Here is a 24,784-nt window from a genome sequence, read left to right on the forward strand (position 1 = left end):
TGACCTCAGCCCATCGTTCCAGCCTATCCAGATCCTCCTGCAGAGCCTTCCTGCGCTCGAACAGATCGACACACGCACTTAGCTTGGTGTCATCTGCAAACTTACTGAGGGTGCACTGGACGCCCTCATCCAGATCATCGATAAAGATATTAAAGAGGACCGGCCCCAGTACCGAGCCCTGGGGGACACCACTAGTGACCAGCCTCCAACCAGATTTGACTCCATTCACCACAACTCTCTGGGCCCGGCTATCCAGCCAGTTTCTAACCCAGCGAAGCGTACGCCAGTCCAAGCCCCGATCAGCCAGTTTCTTGAGGAGAATGTTGTGGGGAACGGTGTCAAAAGCCTTACTGAGGTCAAGGTAAACCACATCCACAGCCTTTCCCTCGTCCACCAAGCGCGTCACTTGGTCAATCATATTGATAAATATGATTTTGTTGAGGGGGGAATTTATTTTATTTTACCTCCCATAATCCTTTACCTGGAGAGGCGGAAGGATAAAGAAAAGAAAAGTCGAGTGGGATTTTTAATATATTGCCATCCTGACTGAGAGTTCAGTGCTGGAAACAGGGTCACCAGCCTCTCCTAGCTGAGGACTCAGTGTCATGTCCTACACATTTCCATCCAGTAGAGAGGACACAGAGGTTACTGAAGTTTCTACAATATCCTGTTAAAAAAGCTCCATAAAAATCCTCCTCACATCTTCAATGGCAGAAATTGCTTTGAATTGAAGAAATGGCTTAGCTTTGGGACTTATACTTGTTTCAGTGTCTCAAGACTCCTAAAGCATCAGAGATGAGCTATGCTGTTTACGAGTTCACAGAAATGCATGCATACATACATACTTCTTATCTGAATCTGTGGATGTTGACTGTGTTGCTAGCCACAGCCTGTGGAGTGAATGTGATTTCAAGCATGCAGAGTGAAGTAGGATAAATTAAGGAGAAATATATAAAAAAAAAAAAATGCCCATGAGAATGACAGAATCATAATGTTTTAAAAATGTGAAAAATAACTGGACATCAATATATATATATATATATATATGTAATATAAAACATAAAAATGTAATTATATAAAAATAAAAATGTTTAAAAATATAAAATATATCCTCACCAATCATTGTCCAGGAAAATGCTGTGGGTGACAATCATAATATTATGTCACCTACACAGACACAGAAACAAGCCCAAACCTCCCACTTCAACTGTGACTTAGCAAGCACTTATAACATTACTATACAGTTGTATGAAAAAGAAACTTAGATAATGCTGACGGTAGATAATAAAAGAGTGTTCTTTTCTGAGTGACTCTGATTTGGTCCTGAAACAGTCAAAACCTAAGGAGTATAAATTGTTCGTGTATTATTTAGTGAGGGACAAGAAAGATAGATTAGATTCTTCCTGAAACCATGTAAACATAAATATATCTGATCCCATGAGACCAATTTTGTGTAATTGCAACAACGTTAAGGTGACTATGGATAGAATCGCTTAGCTCCCTGCTTCTTAGTTTTGTAATTCTACAAATAATTTCCAAGGACAGTAAGAACTTGAGTGAATATGTATGTGTGTGTGTGTGTGTGTGTGTGTGTGATTACATGAATATATATATATGTTATTACATGAAAATTTAAAGAGCCTTTATACTTCTAATATAAATTAAAAGAATGTATATTATTAATCTGAATTAAAATAATATATATTTATCTCAAACATGGGATACTCAAGTACCAAGCTCTTTTCTGACAGATTGGATCCCTGATGTTGGAAATCTGGACAATTGGCGTGGTGTTCCTTTGAAACTATAGGCATATTCTCTTCCAGATTTGTGCACTGAGGGAAGAGATTACTGTCTCATCTCTTTTTTGGTCACCACTGCCCCATTGCCAGAGCAATGTGTATGACTCTGCTGAATACAAGTCACTGAGACTTTTGAGAATGCTAGGGGAAGGAGGGTAGACCTAGAGAACATGGTTCCCTTATCCCTTTACCAAGATAATATTTCCCAGTTCTTATATGGTGGAAAGGATTCACCAGAAGAGGATGAAAGATGCCATCTTCATAATATAGAAGAGTTCAGTGATTTGGAGACCTGAGTTTGCAGCTGTGTGAGATGATGCATCAATAGTGTGAGATGTTACATTCCTTGATGATTTCTGCACACATAGATTATATGTCCTATATCTATGAAAAAAAGCACTTTATCACCACCCTCCAAGCCTAAGCAATCCAAACAAATCTAAACATTCCAGATATGGGAAGATGGTATTGGTAAGCCAAAACACAGAAAGATATTCATACCCACAGAGGAAGAAATAAAATCTGAGAACATTTATATGTTGCACTTAAGAGAACAGCACTGGAATGTCTGCATGGCTCAAAACTGAAAGCAAATAATTTGATGTTGTATTTGGGCTAAAATTTGGGTGACCCATACATATTACTTGCAGGACTAAGCAATGATCCAGCTTAAACCGTTCTCTATTGTTCTTTATTGCTCGGTATAGATATGTCCTTAGGAGCATTACTGAAATGGGAAAAAGGATGTTTCACATAATAAATATACAACATAATAAGCACGGGCCTGCATAGCTGTTATGTACAATCTTTTTCACTAGATTATAAAAGTGTATCAAGACAAGACATACAGCAGCATTTAGAGGCTGCAACATGGCACTTACTACAATAATTCACACATTTCCATCTAACGGTCTAAAAATGCTTTGGTATCCATCATCAACTTAGTTCCATAAAGATAATTAGATAAAAAGATAATTAGATATTACCTCCAAACATAATATTTCTGGCAAGTAAATCATTAAAGAATAGAATTCTCCCTGCAAATAGGCTGCACTTTGGTTATAATAATAGTGGATTCTTTCACTTTCTGAACAACTTGCACGTTCTGATACACCAGACAAAGGAGAAAAGTTAGATTTATTCATTCTTCTCCCACCTTGTGGAAAACTCTGATCCCATGAAACCTATTCTCCACTCTCTTCCTTGACATTGTGGTCTATCTAAATTTATCTTAATCTACAGTGTTATAAAGGCAGTCACAGTCCTGATTGCAAGTCCCAGTTCATCCCCTAGATTTTGGTAAGAAATATGGGTGTTACTGGCTCCTGTTGTAATGAAAGGAGAGAGGCAGGCTCTTCTGAAGGCAATTCATCCTGCCTAAAATCAGAATCATATTCAATAAGTGCCAGAACAGCACCTCAGACATATATATTTCTAGCAATTGCATGTCTGAAATCGGTTTTGATTAATTTGATTCTTGAAATGAAGTTTGTCTGAAGTCTGAATGAAAAATTCTGTTGGAGCTAAAGGAAAAACCCCAGATAAAATGATCTGAAACTCAGAATTTGTGTTCCAATAAAAAATTTAGTCTCTTAAAACACATTTTTTTGTGCATTGGAACAACAAGATTCTCCCTTCTAATTTAATTACATGCAAACAATTATCCCTAATTTCTTCAAAGTTACCATTGTCATGTTGTTTTGTTTTGTTTTATTTTGTTTTTCTCACTCTTCATCTGCTCACTACAAGCAATTCATGTCTATATTTTGTTTTACATTACTTGTTCCATTATGAAGTTGAGATAATAAACTCCCTGGGATAGTAGCTTTGTCATTTTGTTTCAGGAAGCAGATGGTGAAATTGTCAGATTGTCACTTACTCTGCACCGCTGCTGATGTTTCTTTACAGTGAGAACCATTAAAAGAGGGCATTTACTGCCTACAGGAGGTGACTTACTGTGACTGTGTAGCATTTTCCACTTTTATATGCCACGGTTTTGGCTGAGATAGAGTTAATTTTCTTCGTAGAAACTCACACAATGCTGTGTTTTGTATTTTTGATGAAAATAGTGGTGATAACACACCAATGTTTTTAGTTGTTGCAGAGCAGTGCTTACACAGAGCCAGGGACTTTTCTGCCAGGAAAAAGCCACAAAAAGTGTAATCTAAATTTACTGACTTCTAATATTAAAGCAGCTATTGTTTGGAATTTAAATATTTGAAATATATACTTATGATGCCTTGGATTTATATGTGATGGAATCATAGTTTGAATACAATGATGCTATTATACTTGCCTTACTTGATTATTGCCTGAGACAAAATTTGTCACATGAATATATATTTGACTTATGCAAATATTTTCATTTGCTTATGTAAATATTTGTTGTTGTTTTTTTAACTGCTACACAATTTGTTTATATGATTAGCTTTCAAATCAAATTGCGATAAAAGGGAATCTAAAATATATCAAAATATGTAGCCCATTTAAACATTTAAAAAATATGTAAAGAGGGAGAGCTTTAATTCGAGTATTTTCTTCCATATTCCATTCTGTGCATCTGACACGATCTTACATTCTGTTTGCTACTTGTTTTATCTATTATAATTCAATTGATTATTTGGAACATTTAGTTTTCTAACTGTTCAAAATATGAGAAAATGTGATTTCTTCCCCCTGATCTTTCAGAACTTGCACCAGTTTTAAGATGAGTGCATGAACACAGCCTCAGTCTGTCTTTTTATAAAAATGAGAAAAAAAAAAACAGGCTATAGGAGCAGGACAGTTAAAAGACGGAACAATACTTCCCTCTGTATCTCAACCTTTGAAATATAGTAGGATACACTATCTTTAAAAGGACAAATAGCAAGGTGGTGGTGATAGTGGGTAAACTTCAAGGAAACGTATGTTTATGTGAATTTAAATTCAATTCCTCAGTTGTCAGTTCTATAAATAAGGAGACCCTGAGTAGTTTTGCTTGTTAAGCTTTCAGCTTACCATATGAATTTGTTTTAATATGCAAGGCACCAAAGCCCAGTGAGACAATTCTCTAGTAAAGAAAGAAATCTGTTTCACAAAGTTCCTGCTAGAGTTGGAGGAGCTGTTAGAAGGAGTTGAGACAGTTTTTTGGGGGGAGTCACATGCCAGATCCTTCCTTGTACTGCAAACAATATTTTGATAGTGGAAAATTTAAACACACCTCAATGTAACCAGTGTGAAGGTATGTCCTGGTTTCAGTTAGGACAGAGTTAATTTTCCTCCTAGTAGCTGGTAGGGTGCTATGTTTTGGATTAGGATGAGAAGAGCGCTGATAACATGCTGTGTTTTAATTGTTGCAGAGCAGTGCTTAAACACCAAGCCAAGGACTTTTCAGCTTCTCGCTCTGTCCTGCCAGCGAGCAGGCTAGGGGTGCAGCAGGAGCTGGGAGGGGACAGACCCAGGACAGCTGACCCAAACTGGCCAAAGGGGTATTCCATACCATCTGACGTCATGCTAAACAATATATAGGGGTGGCTGGCTGGGGTGGGGGGCCGGCTGCTCGGGGATAGGCTGGGCATCGGTCAGCGGGTGGTGAGCAATTGCATTGTGCATCACTTGTTTCGTACACATTATTAGTAGTAATACTATTATTATTATTATTATTGTTATTATTATTATTATTGTTATTATTGTTGTTGTTCTTGTTATTATTATTGTTATTATTATTATTATTTTCCTGTCTTAATAAACTGTCTTTATCTCAACTCACAGGCTTCACTTTCCCGTTTCTCTCCCCCATCCCAGAGAGGGAGGGGGGAGGGTGAGCGAACGGCTGTGTGGTGTTTAGCTGCCGGCCGGGTTAAACCACAACAAGGTATCACCCCAGAGTTAATGAAAGATAAAGCATATAATCCCTGAGATCATTTTTAAGCATGAAGACCTAATTAACAATTAAAGTCATTCAACTGTAGACATGACCTATTATTCTATCAGGACTCACTAAGTCATTTACAAGAGAATGACTGTTGGAAGTCAGAACATACTTGTGTTTGGAGAATTTCAAAGAACCCAGAGCCTCTAATTTAACAAACAAGAAGCAACAGACTCTCAGATATGACTCTGGATTACATGGATAAGAAGAGTTCATGGTGAGAAGGAAGGAGGGAATTTAACAGATGGAGTAGATATAGCAAAACACAGGTTTGTTGCTATTTTTCTGAGGTTTCTTTAAAAGGAAATTTTCAAGTTTTGTTTCTAATCTTGAAATCATTGTTTTTATTAAATAAAAATAATGCTCTTCCACAAGATCATCATTCCAACATGCCACAGTTGTTGTGGCTCCACATCTGTCCAGCATAAAACTGTGCTATGTTACCAGGTCAGTTGTCTGCTTTCTGGAAAGTAAGTAAACAGTGATTCTGCACTGCAGTGCATTCAAAACCAATTCTGTCTTCAGTTCTCAGCTACCTAGACATACAACAACCATGAATGATTGGTTTTCTTACGTGATTTGCCCTGAGATCACTGGACATATCAACTATGTAAATACACTGATTTGACAAAGCCACTAGTCTACCTGCTATGAATATATTCAATCACTTTTTTGAATGTTTGGCCTTCTAAACATCTTGTGGTGCTAAACATCCTCTGTTGATGAATATAAAGTGCAGAGATATGCACTTGAACTGGCTATCCAGACTCTCACAATAGTCATATAATTTAGGATGCAATTCACTTCAGTCAAAACTAGGTTTCTAAAACAGATCCAAAGAATCCATTCTAGGAAATGCTTATTTCTCTATACTGAGGGCAAAGGAGGTCTAGATCAATAAATCATGGGTTATTTTTGTGAGATACTGAGGTATCTCAACTGGCACAAAGTGCTTATCATCACACAGTAGAGGACTGCAATGCTAAACTTCAAGATCTTTGAAATGGCCGTAAATTAGGTTATCCTGCATTAACACATCATCCCTTTCTGATCCTTTGGTTTTCATAGCAGCGTGCAATGGTTTATTCCACAAATGAATTAGTAAAAAAATAATGCAGACAATAAAACAATCAAACATTCAAACAGACAAACAAAAAGCAAAAGCTCCTCACTTAAGCGGTCTTCCCTTTTTTATGAGAGCTTGTGACCTAGAAATGTCACTTGCTGCTCTCACTGCCAGTATTGGGAGAAATGAAGAATGGTCATTTTCCACTCACACTTTCCAAATCTTTCATAATTTTACATAACCCAAGTAGATATCACAGACTTCACTCATATTTTAGTAAGTCGGTAGCTGACCCTTTTTTTTCTTGTCCTGTGACCCTTGGAGTTCCATTCTGATGGTTTTAAACAGAGTGACCAGAACTGCACACTGTTATGTTAGCTGTGGGTGCTTCAGGGATTTATGCAGTAAAATAACACAAGCTGTTTTGTCTCCTTTTCTTTTCTAATAATTTCAAACATTTCTGCCACTTTCAACTGCTAGTGTTCAGAGAACAGACGTTTTCAGAGAAGAATTCACAAAGGCTCAAAGATTGTGTTCTGCAGTGGATTTGCGTGGCAAGCTTTTGGTAGTGGGGAGGCTACAGGGGTGGCGTCTGTGAGAAGACCCCAGAAGCTGCCCCATGTCAGATAACCAGATCCAGCCAGCTCCAAAGAGACCTGCTGCTGACCAGGGCCGAGCCAATAAGCAATGTTGTTTTCTCCCCTGTGAGAGCATATTTAAGAAAGGAGGAAAAAAAAAAAAAAACAACTGATACACAACAGCAGCTGGGACAGTGAGGAGTGAGAAGCAGCCTGCAGACCCCAAGGGCAGTGCAGAAGGATGGCAGGAGGTGCTCCAGGCACGCAGCAGCAGTTCCCCTGCGGCCTGTGGAGAGGCCCCTGGTGGAGCAGGCTGTCCCCCTGCAGCCCACGGGTCCCACACGGAGCAGATCTCCACGCTGCAGCCCGTGGAGGAGCCCCCGGTGGAGCAGGTGGATGTGGCCTGGAGGAGGCTGCGGCCCATGGAGAGCCCCCGCAGGAGCAGGCCCCGGGCCGGAGCTGCAGCCTGTGGAGAGGAGCCCACGCAGGAGCAGGGGGTCTGGAGGAACCTGCTGCCTGTGGGGGACCCGTGCTGGAGCAGTTTGCTCCTGATTTTTACTCTGAAGGTCAAAGGTGGCCATAGAAAAAGTGATTTACTGTATAGAATAGCTGCAGCCTTACTTCAACTCTCTGTTTCCATACCCCTAGAATTCTTAGAGGGATTTAGCTGTTCTGGGACTCGCATAGAGTTATCCAGAGCCCAATGAAGTAATATAACATTATTCCATGTATACATTTTATTATCTGCTTCTTTCTCTTAGGATCGATTGTTCCATTAAACATATTCTCAGGATTCCAAGTCAGTACTGGTTTGGTATTTACCCGACTTGTTTTTTTTTGTTTGTTTGTTTGTTTTTGTTTTTATTATGTTATAAAGAGAGGTGGAGAGGATAACAGATAGGTAAATTTCAAGAGCATGTTTGAGGTCTTTCATTTTTATTTATAGTTTATTATATTAATATTAATGGAAAACAACATCTTGAGAACTATTAACATATACTTCTTCCTATTGGTACTAGTGAGGTAGCTAAATACAAAATTCAATATTAAAAAAAAAATCCCAAAAGGGATAAAACAGATAAAAGCTCTATATGCTGTGCCTGAAATTATGTAAAGTACCAGTTACATTGTATTTTTTGATGTTAAAAAAAAAACCCAACACATAAATGCTCACTAAACAAAAAAGTTTAGTAGCAGGGAAAAAAAAATAAAGATAAGTAAGTGTGTGGCCTCTGAGATTTGATAGAGTCTGCAAAATTAAAATTAATTAAATCAACCTTGGGATAAATACTCTTACTACTTAGACACAACTATAAAAACTATACACAACTATGAAAATTGTGTGCTTAGAGAGTGGTCTTAAGAAAAAGCCAATCATATTCGATGATGTCAGGGGTACAGATTGAACAATCAAGAGATAAAATAGAAAGCTGTTTGATCCACAGCTTTGGTGAGAATCCAATAGCAAAATGTCATCTCCTGCTAAGCAATCTGTAATATAATGTTTTTTGGAAGTCAGTAAAATCCTACTTAGAAATGGAGATTTTTAATTATCAAATAACTTCCCAAAGGGTCAAGTATCTTAAATGATTTTAATTCAGAAACTTAGGAGAATCTGAAATGTCTATTAACTATAAGAGATGAAGAGATGATATGAGTAATCATGGGATATTATGCTAGTTTTAACCCTTTGGAAACATCAAATTGCTAATAATGAGACATGCAGAAGGAGAAATGTTCAAAAAATATAGAGTCTTTATTTTAAAAAATCCATTATATACCAGTACCATGTGAAAAATCATTAAATACCTCCTATAGCTAAGAAGGATACTGGGCAGTATTTACTAAGGCAAAATATTTTAAAATCAGTAGGCCCAGAGAACTTGTACGTAAATCTGCAAAACAGAGTTTTTTTAGAGTTTGTTTTTGTTTTGTGCATTTTGTTGTTGTTGTTGTTTTCTTTTTAAGAAGCTGATATATATCATTTAAAAATCACTCCCAATTGTCCCCTTTCTGGTGAAAAAGACATTTTTCACTATTCCAGAATACTTCAGAGCTTAAGGCCTTACCTCAGAAATACCCTAATTTATCATCTCAAAATTTTTTGACATGTCCCTTCAGGCAGCCAGTGACGCTAAGCTTCCTCCTCCCTTTCTGAGGTTGCAATGTTTTTTGAAATCCTAAATATTATTCACCTTCCTAGATGCATTACATATACTCTCATTAATTCCCATCCATTTTGTCCCAGATGTGAGTCAATCTCTGTTCAGTCCTCGTTTCTTTATCAAGTAAGGTAAAATACAAGAAGCAACTCTACTGCTAGAGTTTAAAGTTACATTTTTTCCTCTCTGTGGTCTTAAAATTCTCTGTGTTGCTTTAGGGTACTGACTCATGGGACTTCCCCACATTCATCCACAGGAACTAATCCCTTCCTAAACTGCTTCCTCATCTGATTACACCTACTACCTGTCAGACCTCTGCCTTCCTAAGCCTTCTGCCCTCTCTTTCACTCTCCTTGCCAGCTATCCTGATTCCTTTAGCTCTTTCTTTTGATTTGTTATATTTGGTAACCCTTTCATCCCCATTTCCTCCCCTATTTTTTTTTTCCTATTCTCTTTTCAAATCCGACAATTCTTACCAGCCCAATTCTAGAGTTTCCATTTTGTTTGGGTGGTATATGCTTTTAAACAATCATGGAGGAAGTATACCGTAATTCTAAATGTGAATTTAACACCCTACCTCCCCATGAAGAAAGTTGCTTATATGTCCATACTTTCTGATATTCTGAAACTAAAGAACAAATATGAAAAATTTGATGTTATTAAAATAGAGTTTATTGAGATCATTTATTTGCATTTGAATTACAAACACAAATGCCATTAAGACCATTTAGACCTTTGTTCATGGTCAGAATATAGCAATTTGAAATGTTTCCTAAACAGATGACCATCCTTACTCAGAATAAGTATTTATTTTAGCATTCTTTACTGTATGCAAATGTACATTCCAACATGCTGATAACAGTAGATATTGATGTGGCTTTCTGTTCATTGCCTTCAAAATCAATGCTTATGGAGAGAGGTGAATTTTGCCAATCAGTGCTGATTAATACTGCACTATTGTCTATATGCTGTCTGTAATCAAAAGCCAGAGTACACTTGAACTGGAAAATCTGTTGTTTTCTGTTCCTATCCATACTCTAAAGGCTTTTAAGGAATTGAAAAAGCTTCAGGGATGCTTTAATCTGTTCCCACAGATAATAGCTGACATGAAATTACTGTGCCAGACAGTATCAGCGGTGTAAATTTGCAAACTGGTCAAGAGATATCCCAAGGAATTCAAGATAGCACTTTATTAGAATATAAACCGCACAAATAAAGTAAACATAGTATTTCTGCATCTCCAAAACCTTTTTGTTCTTAGAACTGTCACCCTTAAAATTTTGAAGTTAAACAAGAAGATCATCTTTACTTCAGGATTATTATTGTTGTTGGTACTGTGATGAAGAAAAAAGTATAGGAATTTTAACCATTAAAAAATAATGAAGTATTTGTAAATGTTTTGGTGTAGAAATAGACAAGGCTTTTGGGGCATGTGTGGTGTGTAATATTCTTAAATGGTTGCATTTGTCAAACTAGCAATAAGCTATTTAATTAGGAAACAAACAAACAAATAAACAAACCCCCCAAAAAAGAAAAAAGGTGGATCAAGCAATTAAAAATGTGTTCAGTTCAGAAGTACAGAAAGAAAAAGATTTCTTCAGCACAGTCTTCACAGGATGTAGCTGGAACATCTGTTCCTCTGCAAACGTTTCTTTACAGAGTGTAACATTGATGTTCCACCAAGCCACAAATAATGAGAAAAAAAAGATACCAAGAAGCCCAAGCCTGCCTTCTTTTCACCCCTAATTCAGGAGAATACAGAAGGGATCTGAATCTTAAATTAGATAAAAGTAGCTGGTACTTGATTTGAGTTTCTTCTGTGTATACTCTACACCCATACTCTTGTGCGCCTAGAGCTGACTCTTTACCCTGGTAGATCTGACAGAAAAAAAAAAAATGTTCTTGCATTAGCAAGATAAATTCTACTCAACTACCTCCAGTTTTCTTAGAATTGCATTGCAACGTATTTCCCAGTGTCACAAAATACTTTCTGCATTCTGAGCCCTAGAGTGAGCACATCAAATCAATAATTGCTTAAGCATATGCTTAATTACCCTAAAAAGCATATGCATTTTGAAACTACTGCATGAATTCTTAAAAAATAATTTAGTGGTTTCTAGAGCATTACCTCCCTCCTGTCTCTCCTGTACACTATTTACTGAAGCACAAAAAATGTTCATCTTAAAATTAACCCATGCATCTGAGTCTAAAAATATTCATTATTTGGATCACAGCATATTTTTCTCTGTGGCAAAGATAGTTTTGTTTTATTTTCCTTTTTTTGTTTGCTTATATAACGCCTAATACAACACCATATGAGATTTTCCATGATCTGGAGGTTAAATCCATTATGATATATTGCAGAAAAGAGTATAAAGGGATTAATTGCTGGACACCTTTTTCCAATAAAAGAAGAAAAGACCAGAAGAATAGCCACCAAGCTAAAACAAAGAAAAGAAAGTGGATCTTTATGCAAACACTTTTATGGAACAGTTATAAATTCAAAATTTGTTAACACCAGCTATTTATATCCTCCATCATCAACTAGAATTAGAAAAAGGAAAAAAAAAATAAAAATAATTTAAATACATAAATTAAAAATAAAATTCAAAAAATAGCATTAAATTTGCAAATCACTAAAGAAACACTGTTCCTAAAGCATGATCTGAATAACATATGTTGACTTTTTTTCTTCTTTTGTCCCAGGGCTGAAAAACATAGAAACTAGTCTGAGTTGATCTCTAACCCTTCATCATGTCATTTCATATTATTTCATATTTTCTGTAGGGTACAGCTTTCTTTTTTGGGGAGGTAGAGGGTTTTAGAGAAAAGAATCAGATATTTTTTCTTCTAGGTCCTACTGTTTTATGGTTGACACTGTAATTTGCTTGCCCTTGACCTCTGTCTTAAAATTTATGGCTATCGCATTTTTACTGGCCATGCTTTTAATATTAGCAATTGGGAAGATGCTAGGGGATACTAAGCAGAACACTCTGCCTGCTACTTATCAGTTTGAACCAATCTTCAGTTATTTGTTGACCAAAACTGTTGTATCCACTTTTTATAGACAATCTTTAGCAAAATTAATAATTTCTAATTTCTGCCCTGTGTGTCATGTTGAATCAAATGCCTTTGTTAAATGAATAAAGCAACAGATGATCTTACAAAATGTTGCACTCAGTCTGGTTTGTAGTCAGCCTTACATGCTGGATTTGCTGAACCATCTCACTGTCTTTGCAGAAAGCAATTCTTTTTCTTTTTTCTTTTTCTTTTTTTTTTCAGCTCATTCTTCAAGTAATTATATCACATCCAGTAGTAAAATACAGTTATATTGATAAAGCACACTCTGCTAATGCTTCCAATTGCTCTGAAATCCATTCTTAATTCACTTTCAATTAAAGACAGTTTAATAAAAGGCAGTCATGTATCTGGAAAGTATCCCTTGAGAGCAATAAGGAATATCCTGTTTATATGTATTATATATTAACGTCTTCATACTTACACACAACTTTTGAAATATATGGATTGACAACAATGAAGTTGCATGCTAAGTTGCTCTCAGATAGAGATCCAAGAAAAAATAACTCCCATTTTTGACCATCATCTCCCTGTATTGAATCTAACTTTGAAATTGACCCTGATTTGAGCAGGAACTTTGGTCAGGTGACCTCCAGAGGTCTTTTCAGACTTAAATTATTCTGTTATTCTGTGTTGTCTTTGTAGAGCTTCTAGACAAGAGTTCCATGAATCATCTTTTTGAATGAACTGTCGTAGAAGACATAAGCAGTCTTCTGTGGTAGAGAGGTAAAAATGGCAAACAATATCTCCAGCAAAAGACACTTGACATTGGAAAACATATGCAAATAATGTTAAAAATCTTTTCAGGATGTTACATGGGGACGTTTTCAAAAGCCTTCTCATCAGATATAAAATCATTCTGGTTGGCTGGTCTTGTGAATAGGTTTATTCATTTGATTCTTCATGTTGAACCTTTTTCCAATATCTGAGGAAAATATCTATCCCTGCATTTTGTGCCTCAGAGGAACCAAATTCATGCAGCTCTCAAGAAAGAACACAGTGTCTTTGAAGGAGAAATAACAATAATTTATAATCATAATTGACATTCCACTCTCCACTGACTAGAAGACGTAGGACACAAAGCATTTCATTGTATCAGGAAATCTGATTGATGCAGCAGTATACTAACTTTAACTGGACAAAATGTTTTTCATCTGAAAATGCCAATTTATCAAGTACAAAGTATTTTAGAGGCATCAGTCTTTGAAGAGACTGTATTTTGGAAGACTCTTTACAACATTTATGGTGAAAAACAGAGGTTTTTTTCTTTTTTTTTAACCTGGTTACTGGGCATTCCTTGGCAGCAAGTAATCCAAGCTTATCCATTTTCCATTGCAGAATAGAAAGAACAGTGATTCCCATTGGAATATGGGTATTCACACTCTAGTTATATGAACTTAGAACAAACTGGAACTCCCTTTTTCCCACTCCCTCAGGAAAATAATAAAAATAAAAAAAAATAAAAAAGAGGAGTATAAATTTGGTTTATGTAAAAATGAAAGGAAATTCTGAAATTATAGCATCAAGAAAAAAGAAAATAGAAAAAAAAAGAAGATAGCTTTCAGCTAACCTGTTTTTTCCTTTTTCTTTGTATGTCACCCTCTTTTTCTCACTTTCTTTTACATAAAATTTAAATTTTCTTAAAATTTTCTTGTAAACCCTAGATATTAGTTTGAACATGGTTTCAGTTATCACTCTATGAGAAATTAAAATAAAAACATTTTCTTTTAACCAAGGAAAGTAAATTGAATGCAATAATTCATTTTACCTAATCCCCACTCCAAAGATTAGATGTAAAACTGTCAGATGTGACTGTCACACAATCAATTTATACATTCATTCAAAAATGTCCAAAAGTTAATTCATGTTTTCCCTTAATAAAAAGCAAAACTTAAATTTGATCTTCCCCAAACACAGCTATCTCTAGTCCTGAGAGGTATCAGACTTGGTTTGCATATGCACACAAATACCACACAGTCTGCAGAAGCATTGGCAGTATGCTAGCACAATGTTTAGGATTTATTTTATTTTATTTTGTTTTATTTTATTTTATTTTGTTTTGTTTATTTTATTTTATTTTACTTTATTTTATTTGTAATATCATTATAGCATTTAAACAAAGCATTGAAACGTACTGGTATTTTGATTTAACCATTATGAAGGAAAAATGTAAATCATAGTAAAAATCTTTCCAAGAGTCTAACAATGTATTTTTCCTTAAAGTCAGAGATATGTGTTGTTTTTTTTTGTTTGTTTTGTTTGTTTGTTTGTTGTTGCTGTTGTTCTTGTTTGTTTCTTTCTTCTGTTATCTGTGGTATTAATTACAGTACTGTTGATTAATCATGGCATTTCCTTTGTTGTCACTCTTTCTATTTATAATAAACAAGAAACATACCTTGATGACAAGCCTGAGAGAAATTCTTCATCCTTCTCATTTGATGAAAAGGCATTTTCATTGACTTTAGTGTCTTTGAAGTTTATCATACATGTCCTGCAGACAATGGGAAGCTTTTCCATTTATTTCAGCTGTGATCAGACCAAACTTTTCTGTGCAGTGGCAAATCTCAGGGCACTGGAAATAGGTAAGTTATCTTCTATTGTTGTTTCAAATTTGTGCTCAACTGAGAAATAATTTCATATGTAATTTTTATTTTCCTTTCTAAATAGCCAATCCTGAAATCCTTTTCAGAGGAGGACTGAGTCTGAACAAATAACTCGCAATAGTTTGGACCTCAGTTCTTCAAGCAGAAATATTTCCATAAAGGAAGCCCCATTTTTCACAAAAACGTCTGTCTGTGAACTGCAGCCACTTCATAGAACATGTCCCTAGGATCTTCAAAACTTAATGCAATTCAGCAGATTACTCTTCACACAGATTTGCTGCTACTGATAACATGGAAAATAATACTATATGCAAGATTTTCAGATAAGCTGGGAGTGATTCATTTGTATGTTATATTAGCTTGCTCATTGTTTCTTCAGCTAAAAGTTAAAAGAAAGGCTAAGTGATTTCCTATATATATAAAACTACTGTTATGCCAAAATTTTTGAAGAAAGCAAAAACTTTCCAGTGTTCTGTACATGAGACAACAGAATCCATGTGAAGATAAGTTTTGCTTTTCCATTAACTTATTTTTCATCTTTAATACTGTGGATTAGACAGACCATTGCCAAATTAATAGAAGTGGAAATAAACTAATGGGAAGCATTTGCTTGTCATTATGTTTGAATATCATATGCTGCAGAAGATCTTTAATAATGTTATCTGTAAACTTTGTAAATCTGTTACATTTATACTCACAGTGCAAAAAACTTTTTAGTCTTTCATCCTTATGTCACTACCAGTTTACTAGTACAGAGTGCTTTTTACCCTGATGAATATGTAAAAATAATAGATTTTTCCAGGTAAGCCACCACTTAACCTCTTTACTTCAAGCAGTGTGGGAAATAATATATTTTATATAATATTTCAAAGAGCTTTACTATAAATGTGTTGGTAGTGTCATGCTTAATGATTTTCTGCATCCCTCCCACTGCATAAAATGTCTGTTCATAGGTTTCACAGTATCATAATCCAGTTGCAGCTCTTTCTGTCTCTCTTTCTTCCTCTGACTCATCCTTTCCAGCATTATCTTATTTTCCAGAAGGGAGTTCTTTCTTATTTCTTTTTTTTTTTCTTTTTCTTTTTTTCTTGTTCCCAGTTCTGTTGTTGCAAAAAGTGAGAGGAAGTATAATAAAAGGGGGAGAGAAATTACAGAATTACTAAAGAATTAAAGTTATTCCTATTTTTCCTTTTTTTTTTTTTTTAATTACATTCTTAGATCAATTCATCAGAAATTCATCTGGAAATTCATCAGAATTTATTTCTTTAGGCTGAGATATTCAACTTGACATTGAAAGCTAATTTCTGGTATAGTTTTGTGTTAGTGTGCATGTCTGTGCTAGAACTCAGCAGTATAAGTGAGATTTTGTATATATTTTAAGTTCATATTTTGTTCTATAAATGCAACACTCTTGGGTGAAAGTAACAAAGTTTTGAGCACTTTGTTATCTGTCTGTGTTTGTAAACTTTGGTACAGATGAGAGGCATTCAAAAATAACTGTGGAAGTTTTTTGTCGAAGACTTGTGAACAGTGTAAAAAGGAGAGGGAATCTGGCACAATACAGAGTTTCAGAGTAAGCTTTATAGAACTGAAATACCTATAAAATCATAAAAACGTAAGAGATGGGCCTGGATGAGTACTCACCTAAACTGACTCTATTTTGTTTATTAATAGAAATAGGTTAATATTTTTTAACTTTCTATTTCTTTTGAATGGATAGTCATCTGTCTGGATTTAGAACAGTAAGCAAAGTGAAAATGCATAGTTTGACTTAAAAAAACATCAAGCTGACTTGTGCCTCATAATGAGTTCTGTTACAGAAAAGGTCCAACACACCACCTCCGAATTTAATTCTTTGTTCACTGATCTTAGATTCTAATCTCCCTTCCGAAATTTACAGACTTCTGTAACGAACAGATTTTTCTTCTGTCTAGTGAATGCTAAATCAAAAAATATACTTTGACGCAAGGGAAAGAAAAAGCATTATAAATTACAGTTTATGTACTTGAACTCCAAAAACATGCAAATTAGTCTGTTTAGGTTCTTAGATGTCTTTGTCACATAATAATTCTTACAAGAATTATCACTTAATCACTTAATATACAAGAATAATTTTTTGCTTAGCTTAAAACCATGGTCCTGGAAAGAACATTCTTCTTTTGCACAATATAGTCATTAAGACATATTAAAACTCATTTTAAAGTGAGATTTAGTATGGGTCATTCCCAGACTGAAAAGGTTTGCAACTACATCCCACCAGCATACTGAATATAGGGCATGCTAGAGAAAAAGAAATGTGGAAATAAACCACACGAAATGTAAGAGCTTAAGTTTGTGTACAAGTTAAGATAGATTCCTGTTGTTTTTCAATAAAGATAACTTGATTAAAAAATACATAGTTCTGAGAAAACCTATTTGTAGCACTCAAATGTCTGTTTTACCTAATCCCACATGTGTGACAATGAGTTCTCGAACTGTGCATTTTAAATAAAGCAGATGTCTTTTTAATAAGAGGTATAGGTATTCCAGACTTGGTTTTAAACTATTTGGGTTTATAATAGATAATATAAAATTAGCAAAGAGCTAACTATTAATTCACTTCAGAAGACAGAGATCATATTGAATAAATTATGTTTTATAAAAGAACACAACTTACCAACATAACGAGAAGCACATGAAAGGTTCGTTTTGTTCAAGATACTGTTTCAGTGAATGTATTGGAAAAGCTATTTACATATTTTCACATTAGTTTTGCCAGGCTTTATTTTTGCTATTATTCCTTGGTTATCTATTTTTCCCTTCAAATGAATTGTATACTTGCTTTCAAACTGCTGGAATCACAGACAAAAAGGACAAGAGCTTCTTCATGTTCCATCAAAAAGTTTTTCTCCAAACATTTTAATATCCTTTTGGATGTCTTTTTATTTCTCTATTCATTCCTCAGTGGATAACCGTGTAGCTATGTTCTCTTTTAGTCCACAAGTCCCACGATTTAGATCCTACTAATGTTTCAAAAAATAATTCATTCCAAGTAAAACTTGTTTTGTGAATTGTGTATCAAAACATTCCCTATGGGAGCAGGGGAGAGGTAGGGGGGAGAGATCAAGTAAGCAACAACTCTGAAGTTATAAAAAAGGATGAATTTAAGTGTATGCAAATGCCAGACAATAACAATTTTCAAATTTAAATAATTCATAGTGCAAAAATAAATGCCATACTGCCATCAAGTATACTGGAAACACATTCTATATATCAACTAATATATTAATCTGTGTATCAATTCCTTCCCTGTTTTAATGAATAAGAGGCCAAAGAGCATCCTGGAGAGCAGATCATGATCAACAAATAATGATAATTCCTTTGGTATCAGGACAAGGCTGCCTTGTCCTATTAATCAGGAATCAAACATTAGGAACATGAGTTTGTAACATAAGCTTTTTTTTGAAGTGTCAGCATATAAATGGAAAGCCTTGATAGTTTGTGAAATATTATGCATTGGCATAAATTTGATTAGAGGATTCAAGATACTTAATAAGCCCTTTAATATTAAAAACTTTTCAAGTATGAATAGACTTTTTTACATTATGTGTTCAGTAAAATATATTTTTATTATTATTAATGCACAATTTTTAGTTGTCTTCAGCTCCCCAGGACATTTAAACAGATTAGGAAGTTAATCCACAGCACAAACCTCTTTAAAGATCTCACAGTGAATCTGAGGCTGAGTTGAGAAGTTATATCTACACTTGTATGTCAGCATTCAAAACAGCTTCAAAATCTTCAGACAAAAACCTGAATTAGAGAACTGAGGAAATAATGTGAGGGGAAATTATTTTTATATTTTCTTAAATAAAATCATTATATACCTACAAGAATTGCTCTTTCTTGCTGGTGTCTAGTGAATAAAAGGAAGGTGGTTTGTTTTGTTGTTTAAAAATAATAACAATGATAAAATAAGCTTAACCTTGAATATGAAGTAATAATTTAAAATTAATCTTTTGATATTTTAATATTAATCCATTGGAAAGAAAAATAGTATTGCAGTTCAAAAGTTAGACGACAGGAAATACTTTACCATTTGTTCTGAAAATTGACAAAATTACCAACAGATATTGAATAGCACCAAGTTCTTAATAACAGAGACAAACTTTTCTAAATTAGTCTCTGTTATTACTTAGAAAATTATTTTGTTTGATGTTTTAAAAATCAAATGTAATTGAGTTTCTGACGAAAATCTCTATGTGCTGTAAGGCATCTATGGGAAAGAATTAGCTTTTAAAAAACTGCATGTGTTAGTGTCATTCCTATAGAACTATAATTTATTGTATATTTATTGCATTTTAGATGTTTTAAATAGAATGCTTTTGTTATTTTTTCCTTTGTGTGAATAAAGAAATAGTGAAATAGCTGTTCTGGAACACATTTTCTGAATCACCTGATTTCTGATTTTTTCCCTCCTCCTAAAGTTTTTAACCCATAATTCTGCTTCATGAGTGAATAGATGTAAAAACAAGGAAGATTTTATTTTAAATTTTTCTCCTCTTGATATGAAATTTCTTTCTTAAGTTTCTTTTGCCTTCCTTTGAAGGAAAATTCTGAAAGAATACTGTTGAAGCAATCAAGACTAGCAAGATTATAAGCAGAGAATATAAAGCTACTGGGCAAAGGTCAATGAAGAAAATTAACCCCATCTGAGGGCAGCAGTTTCCATAGATCACAGAGCTCTTAAAAGGGGATGAATTTTAGGCATTTGGATGCATTTTTTTTCCTCCAATGCTTACCTGACTTGCTTAGTCACCCCACACTACATGAGGTATTTAAAGTGATACATTGAAAAGAAAAGGAAAAAAAGGAGGGGGGGGGAGGGGAGAGAAACTCCCAATTAAAGATAGATCTTTGATTTATAAGAGACTATTCTGCTTCATCTACAAAGAGGAAGGCAATGGACCTGGAGCTATACCTCCTTCTGCTCTTTGTGTGGCCTGGCTAGAAACACTTGTTGTGTTTATTGAATTTATTTGTACTTAAATTCACAGAACCATTGTGATTGTATCACTGTTTTCAATAAACACTGGAAATTTATTGAAATACAATGTAAAATTGATATGCAATTCCTTCCAGAGGAAATTGTTTTCCAGAGGAAACAATTACATAGCAGAAATGCAGTTAATTTGGGGGTTTAAGGAGGAGGGGCGCTCTCTAAGAAACTGTAGAATGATCTTCCAATGGAGATTTCCAGTTGTAGAGTATACTCATTTTCACTGTCTTGAAAAGGACAAATATTTCCTTCATGCCAAATTTTTGTTACCCATTGCCCTCTCATCCATCAGCCAACCATTTTGTCTTCATCACAAAAGAAAGTATCAAAAATGTTGATGTAAGGAAAGAAAAGTGTTGATCAGTGATATTTAACAAGTAACAGAAAAGACAATAACAGCAAAGTCAGACTTTTTTCTTCACCAGAGACTAGTAAACCATCTTTACAAGAGGTGTGTTCTACACAAGAGCATGGGCTCCACCAGCTGTTTAGGTGGCTGAGTTCCATAGAGGGTGTGGGAACCCTCACAGGCAGCAACTATTTTGAAAGTAAATATCAAACCCCTCTGAAGTACAGCACTATAAGAATGTTCTGATGACATGAACTACAAGGATGAAGTTTCAAACTGCTTTTCAAAGTCATCAAATTACCGTCAGTAAATTCCTCCTATTGATACTGAAAACACGTTTGCTGGATTTTCATAAATATGATACGTCACCTAACAGCCTTTTATACTTTACTAATGATCTGATGTATAACATATGTATATAATGATCAATTAATTTACCTAAGAAAAGCTGTTACTATTTGAAGTTACTATTGAGAATTGGGACAGAGTAAAGGCAGTTCTGAAGCACTGGAAATAGTACTTATCTTTAAAATAGGAAGAGGAGATATAGGGCAATACAAGACAATTAGCTTAATTTTCACTCCCAAATAAAGGACTAGAATAAATGAACAGTTTGTAAGGGTCTAAAAGAATAAAAGGAGATGAGCAAAATGAACATGATTTTGTGAAAAATAAATTGATTCAGATAAATCCAATTTACTCCTACGAAAGAGCAACAATCCTTGCTGATAAGGCAGAAACAACAGCAACTGTCATGTATCTTGATTTTATTTGATACTGACACATACAATACATTTATATGAAAATTAGAAAAATTTGGATGAGATTAATTGTTTTCACTAAGTAAATGGGGCAAGACAAGCAGGGAAATGTGCTAAAGGAACAGTGGTGTTTTTTTTTTTTGGTTTTTTTTTTTGTTTTGTTTTGTTTTTTTTTTTTACCTTCACACTGAATGGATATATCAGCAGGAATTTTGTGAGGATATTTTCTGGAACTTTCTAGTGTTATTCAAAATTATACTAACGGTGGGTATGTAAAAGTGAGGTTGCCTTCTTATTGGTAGAACAACAAAAAACAAACAAACAAAAAAACACTCTTAAGAGCTGCAAGTCTATCAGGGAACAGGATGATAATTAAAATAACCTTATAAACCAAAGAAAGGTTTGAGGGAAAGTTGTACAGTTCAGTAAGAGCAAATGCAAAGTTCTCATAATCTTGTAGGAACAATCAACAGATAGAAGACACAGAATGACTGTCTAAAGCAGTCTATGAAAATTATCTAGACAGCATAGATTTTCGAACTGAGAAAGAGTCAATAACATCACGCAACTTTGAAAAAAAGGCCGATACCATTCCAGGACATACAATTGGATTTCTGTAAGACCCACGCAGTTCTTTTCTGCTTGAAGTGATAGGGCCTCCAATGCCCAGTTTTGGAGCATGTTAGCCTTCAGTATTTGAAGTATCTATACAAAGTCCACAGAAAGCAACAACAGTGATAACATGGGTTGTGAAAGAAATGTTGAGATTGCTCTGATTGCTAAATATGAAGAAGAAAAACCTCGGGAAACATAATTAACTAAAAATTTGAAAAATATAGTTCTGAAGTATAGACTGAGAAGGAAGAAATTCCTTATGTCAGTGGTAGAAGTAGTTGACAAAGGAGCCATTATTAAAGCAATAGAGATTTCTATTAAGCTAGCAAAGCCATTGCAGCACTAGAGTAAACTGCTTGGGGCGGGGGGGGGGGGGGGGGGGGGCAGGAGTGGGAAGCCATTGTCGTAGGTTTTGAAAAACAGATTAGTCTGTCATTTCTGTCTTTGTACATTATTAATGGACAAAAGCACCTCCCAATAACCTTTCCTGATCTTCATTGTTTGACTGGTTGTTTGTGTTGTATAGGTGTCATCAAAGGTTATGGCAGGAAATTTGTTCATTCTGATGTAACTAAAGCACATATCAAGGCATGGTTAAAAAAACATGGGACAGACTCATAGCTCAAATAAATTAAAACACCTCCCCAAGACCAATCAAAACAGAAGTATTCTCTGATGAAGCAGCATCTTGTTATACAAAAAGGACTGATATAAAATGTGTGTGCGGAGAATTGTAGCAGTTTGGATCAAATGAAAATCCAGTTAAGTCCCTGTTCTATATATAAAATATTCCCATATTTTTTCTTGCCTGAAGTGAATGAAAAGATTTTCATTAATAAATAACACTTTTAAATTATTACAATAAGAATATTTACTTATAATTACATGTCCTAGTAGACAAATCTCATTATTCCTCACTTTCTTTTCCTATAGAAAATAATAATAATAATAATAATTTAAAAAAAAAAAGAAACATTGGTTTCTTCTCTGCCTGTTTCTATAATTCCACTTATACATTATTTTGAATTTAATATTTGATCACTGCCTAAAAGAGTATGAATTTGCAAATTCAGATGACAAGTAATGAAATACTTATTATTGACTTTATGTTTCAAATCCAGGTAAGTTCACACATGAGAACAGGCTGTTAATAACCTGTAAGTAGCCATTAAAAATTAATTCTAAGCAAAACAAAGTGCAAGAAGAGGATTTATTTTTACTTTAGAATTCTGTAATAAAAATGCCTATACATACCTAGGTTAGCTGCAGAACTCCTTTTATAGCTAACGAAGAGAGATGGACACCTTCAGTGTGACTTAAGGTAGACGAGAGGAATCACTCTAGAAGAATATAGTTCTCTCCATTGACTTCAAAGGAAATACAAGGTAGCTGAATAGATTTTGATATGTTCAATTTTCAGCTGTGTAATGTAAGGTGAGAAGGATCTCTAAGCTGTTTCTGTATCATAAAAGCAGTACAGCCCTGGAAAATAATTGGATCAACACTAGTGGCCTTATAGTGAATACCAAAAACAAAACAAACAAACAAACAAAAAAAAAAAGCAACAAGAGCTATTTGGGTACACTTTTTCTTTTCTCATCTAAACTGAAGAACTTCATGATTTAGTATTTATACCACTCCCTGATACAATAGTGACAGCATTTCTGTACTAATTAATCCCTCAAACTTACTACAATTTAAAAGGTAGACTCCTTACAGTTATTTGGTCTAGATCAAGTCTGTGGAAGAGAAAAAAATCAAGCATTTATTTCTTCTTAAGGGATATAAATAAAGAGGTATGGAAGAACAGAGAGTAAGAGTGAAAGGAGTTTCAGTGAAGGCCTCATCTACTTAAGTTCTCAGGTAGCTAGTTGTCGTGGTTTAACTCGGGTGGGCAGCCGAGCTCCACCACAACCGCTCTCTCACTCCCCCTCCTCAAAGAGGAACGGGGAAAAAATATGATGAAAAGGGCTCAAGGGCTGAGATAAGGACATGGAGATTTCTCAGTAATTATTGTGACGGGCAAAACAGACTCAGCATAGAGAGACAGTAAGATTTATTGCTAATTACTAACAAGCTAGAGAAGTGAGAAACAAAGGAAAGAAACCAAAAGCACCTTCCCCCCCATCCACCTTCTTCCATCTCCTCCCCCTGAGCAGTGCAGGGGAACAGGAGAATGGGGGTTATGGTCAGTCTATAGCGCTTCTTGTCGGCTGCTCCTTCTTGGTCACTCTTGTCCCCTGTGCTGTGGGGTCCCGCCCATGGGATGCAGTCCTTGCTGAACTGACCCAACATGGGCTGCCCACAGGCAGCAGCTCTTCAAGAACTGCTCCAGATATGGGTCCGTACCATGGGGTCCATCCCTCAGGAGCAAACTGCTCCAACCTGGATCCCCCACGGGCAGCAGCTCCTGCCAGGTCACCTGCTCCTGCGTGGTCTCCTCTCCACAGGCTACAGGTCTGGCCCAGAATCTGCTCCTGCAGGGGTCTTCCACAGGCCGCAGCCTCCTTCGGTGCAGGTCCACCTGCTCCACCGTGGTCTCCTCCACGGGCTGCAGCATTGAACCCTGCTCCACCGTGGTACTCCATGGGCTGCAGGGGTACAGCCTGCTTCACCATGGTCCTCACCACAGGCTGCAGGGGACTTCTGCTCCGGCGCCTGGAGCACCTCTCCCCCTCCTTCTTCACTGACCTTGGCACCTGCAAGGCTGTTCCTCACTCCTCTCGCTCTCCCAGCTGCTGTGTGGCTCAGCATGTTTTTTTTTCCCTGACTTAAATATGTTCTCACAGAGGCAAAAAACATCACTTATTGGCCCAGCTCTG

The sequence above is a fragment of the Anser anser genome (assembly GCF_964211835.1).
Source record: "Anser anser genome assembly, chromosome: 1".
NCBI lineage: Eukaryota > Metazoa > Chordata > Aves > Anseriformes > Anatidae > Anser > Anser anser.